Source organism: Salvia hispanica, chromosome 6 (genome assembly GCF_023119035.1).
Source record: "Salvia hispanica cultivar TCC Black 2014 chromosome 6, UniMelb_Shisp_WGS_1.0, whole genome shotgun sequence".
In the NCBI taxonomy this organism is placed as follows: domain Eukaryota; kingdom Viridiplantae; phylum Streptophyta; class Magnoliopsida; order Lamiales; family Lamiaceae; genus Salvia; species Salvia hispanica.
The window spans coordinates 26,907,625-26,912,563 of NC_062970.1; positions in this window are offsets into that span (position 1 = coordinate 26,907,625).

Sequence of the window (4,939 nt, forward strand, 5' to 3'; positions counted from 1 at the left end):
CTCGAATAATATTGAATCGGGTTAAAAGTGGATTGTAGAGTTTTACGTATACAAGCAAGATTCTATTCGAGCGAAACTTGCTCGAAACATGCTTTTCAGTATACCAAACCTAACAATCTCCCACTTATACTCAAAACATGCTTTCGAGTATACCCACTGCCAAAAACTCTCCCACTTATACACAAAGCAGGTATTGATACTAGATATATCGAACTACCATTTATTTCACAAGGTGAAAGAAAAATCTGCTTGGTTGTTCTCTGATTATATCTTTTTCACCATAATGTCTTTGCTGCGTACTTGATCTTTAATTAATTTCATCTTCATATGTGATTGCTTAGCTTAATAAACTCGTGTGTCCCTTGAGTTAGCCTTCACTAGAGTAATAAAAAATAATACTCATAGGCATACTCAAACTTACGATTAAAGCTATTAGGAAGATATTCCTAAGGTAAACACATATTCAGAGGATGACTTACTCGATCACTGATTAGTCATAAAACTAAGACAGTGTAACCCCAAGGACATTACATGAATGACTGGTAAACTAGAATATAGTTACTAGCCTTTCTCAAGCACTAGTCTCATAATTCTTGATCTCACTAAGCGTCAAACGACACTTGACTAGAGACAAGACAATTTCATCTTGAAAGGTATAAACCTTTTCATGGAATTTCTAATGCTTAAATGTTCCAAGCAATGTGTAGATATAGGATTCCTAAGAGAATCTCAACATTCTTTCTAGCATCTTAAAAGGACTTAGATGCTAAGAATGTAATTAGTTTCTCTTAAATCATTTATCTTAAACTGGGTAGACAACCAGTTTCCTACGCCAGATGTCAATCTTAGTTGTTTGCAACTTTTGTAGATTTCATCATCGTAGAGTACCAATAATACCATACGTAATGCACTTTCAACTTCCTTGTGCTTACAGCACTGTTAAGGACACAAGTCAAATTCCAAATATTTGACAATTTTGATAAAACACATATACTCTGATTTAGATGCTTGCCTAAGACCACGAAGGTCTATATAAGCTTCCAATCATGCGTTTCTTGCCCTTAATTACATATCCCATTAGAATATTCTAGTAGATGATTTCCTCAAGACTTCTAAATAGAAGGCTGTCTTGACAATCATAATACATACATTCTAATTTATGTAAGTTCTAATAGACAATATGATCGAATAAATCCTGGCACAATGATAGCGAGAAGATAATTCTCTTTGGGCATAACCCATTGTCATTGTCTAGCCATTTGAGATCCACATTTACACTTGCAAAGATACTTGCTCCCACTGACTGACACAACCTGTAGGTAGTATTGCAAGTCTTGTAAAACATGTTGTCTATCTTAGATTGTAATATGGAATCTATCACCTGTTCAAAGATGATTATCCAAATTAACCAATACTACATTGTAGTTAAAGGGATTATGTTCAAGTTAATCTAAGACCGAGTCTTACGACACTCTTAGACCCAAGAACTTGTTGTGTTCCAGTGGAACGCTCCCACTACGATATGGTTCTTACAATCTTAGGTACTGAAGTTGATTTTATTAGTGCAAAAGTTTCTAATGGTATGACTTCTTGGTAATGTGGAAAATCTGATATCTCTCTCTTTATTTTGAGAGTTATCACGCTGTTAGGCTTGTAGTTCATCTCTTGATCTTCATACAAGAATTATATCTTTGAAGATTACAGAACTTATAACCTTACATCATTTGGGACAAACCTTAAAACATGCCTCAGTACTCAACTCTAATTTCTTGGACACTTTTCCAACACGTGTTGGAACAACATTACACCTTGAGATGTGCTAGACTAGAGACGCTCTAGTCCACAACTCGTGTTTTTTAGAAGGTACTGATGTTGGTAGTTTCTTTAATGTTTATCCCATCAATGATAAGATTTTAATGAGTACAACTCATCACATAATCAAAATTGTCTTAGAAAGACTTCGATTCCTTCTTACATAACTATCACATTCATTAGATGAATGCTTGGATTCGTTAATGGAGATTAGACTCCCACTACTGATCATAAACCTTTGCTCGGCTCCTTATGGTATAAACCATTGAGACTTGCTAGTCTTTCTATGTTGCACTTCTATAAGTATTCTGAATCTCTTCAAAAATCAAATTATTCCAACTCATAGTGCATCAAACAGACTTTCTTAACTCACAAGCTATTTAACGAAATGTTAAAATCTTGATAGTTTAGATCAGTTCGAACAATTTCTAAGTATCTTCTTGGCCTTAAGGCTAAGAGCCATAAATACTTTATCATTCATTGATTGAGAAGTTGATTTGTTGTTGAATACTCAACCTTGTCGCACTTATATTATTTTAATACTATGATGCCTTAAGCATCAACCATAAAACAATAGTTGAGCATTAATAGCTCTCACTGCAACAAAAACCTAACTGGATGAAGATCTCTTACTTAGAAGTTGCATTGTCATGTAAGTCATTGTCCTTCTCTAAAATAGGTCAATCCAACTCACAAAGCATCTTTTCTCGCTTTAAACAAACTTTGATGACAATTTAGGCTCTCTCATTTCCACATCTAGTCTTTTGTTCAAATGAACTAGGACTTAAAAAATGCAGCCTTTATGAATTTGTCATCTATCATGTTACTTTGCTCTAACAGTAACATAACGACTATTATTCTGAAGATTTTCTACTTTTCAGTTAAACCTTCTTGTAGTCATTTCTTGTTACTTTAGGCGATGACTTGTGTCAGAAACTATTTGAGTGATCATAAGATCCTCAAAACATTCTGTCACTTTAGGATATTCCAATCGAATAATCTTGACAGATTCTATTGATATCCATCTTTCATCGTTATTAACCAAGACTTGTCGAGCTACTTAAAGGAAAATAGCTTGACCTTATTCCTCAAAGAGCTTGTCAAGTACATGCATAATGCATTCTCGAACATTCTTCGTGGAATTATGTCGAGGAAATGGAGGACATGAATCATTGAGTATAAACTCAAGGTTTTCAGCGATGAGAAACTTATCCATTTTCGTTTCCGGTCTACATAATTTAGGCATTTGAGTTTTCTTTCTTTAAGGATTCCAGACAAATATTAAATGACATAATGAAGATTTGACAAATAAACTTATTATTATCACATACTCATGCTCAATACATAATCACAAATAACCAAAAAACAATTATGTATCTTACAACAGCAAAATTAATAAATTGTATCCTCCTCTGGAGGTTAATACGCATTAAAATTTTGACAACTTTACTGGTCACAACACCAACACATCAATTGCATCCTCCTCTGGAGGTTAATACGCCTAATGTTGCCTAAGCACGACCATCAGATTTAGCATTACAGAATTTTATTTCTACAACACACTCCCATAACAATGTTCATGTGCTGACAACAAAACCAAGCTATCTCATAAATTCTGATTGAACCCTGAAACTCGCAGTTCCTTAGGATTATTGTCCCCACTCTGCAGGTGTCAATAATATTGAGAACCACTTTCTAGTTCATTCTATTTATTATGTGAGAAGTCCGCCCTTATGAACTTGTTGTTTTCGTAGGATTATTGTCCCTACTCTGTAGGTGGCGATAATATTAGAAAATCAGCTTCACAAAATTTGGCAGACCAACCGATGGAGACCATTTGAAAGGTTACGGTTTATGTTCGTAGTGTGTTCAAAAGGAAATAACAGGTTCCCTAGGTCCAGCAAATCCACTAGATCACGCGGTCTAGGAACTCGTTGGTCGCAGGAAATCCCGGTCGTCGGACACACAGAGCACTTCTTTCAAAAACCCTCAACCACTTTACTAAACCTAATATAGAGAAGTAGGGATCGATCCCACAGAGAAGGATGCGTAATACTCATGTTTAAGGATTTGGGTGTGTTTTTGGTGTTGGCTGCTGCCACGCATTTTTTTGGGTTGAGGAAAACAAATTAAACTTGACTTGGGAATCTTTAAAACTCCTAAACTAATAGCTAGACCTAGGCGAAATAACAGAGAACGTTGCGAGAAAATAACTACTCAAACACTAGATCTAAGAGAACTACTCTACTCACCTAGACCTAGGAAACAAACTGACTGTGGGGACCATGACTGAATAACTAACTCTCGTACTAACTAACAGCGACATCATCTTCTACAACCAAATTGCGTAAAAACTCATAAGAAAATCAACATGAACGAAATCAAAACAGAGCAAACTAATTCCAAGTCAAATCAATGCATAATCAACGAAGAACTGAACAGATCTGCAGACGCTAGACGAAGCAAAACAGAAAACAAGAAGAAAACTCAAATCCATCTAACAACTTTCTTTTCTCACTTCAAATCCAACCTCAGACGCTAAATCCACTCCGGATCCAAGCATCCAACACGAACTCCATCCAACAGAAACACTTCATCATTTCAGATTCGAACAACAACCGCCAAACAGTCAATAAACCACAGATCTATCACCAAATTCCCATATCAAACACCACAATATCAAAATAAAACAGAGATCGACATAATGCTTGTAAAAATAAACTTCCAGCAGCGAGATCTACGTAAATCAACTTGAAATTCAACAACTAAACGCAAATAAACCAAGCGAAAAGGTAACGAGTATCATCAACAGCCAAGTCGACTCCCAAAAGTGAAGTTCGACAGCAAAAAGAGTAAAACAACTGAAATTAAGAGAAATTGTATCTTCGTCCACACTCGGACGGTGTTGCAACTGCGAAACTTCTAAAGAAAAGTAACCCTTCGTACCCGACTACCCCAGATCTCCCATTCCCAAGTGTGTGTAATGTGTGTGAGCTAAGAAGAGAGTGAAAAAGTGATATGATGTGCGTTGCATGCTCTTCTATATATAGGCGTTGGAGTGGGGCCTAGCGAGGTATAGATAAGACTTTGTTGCCCTCAGCTATTGACTCCTCTGTCACGCCTTCTT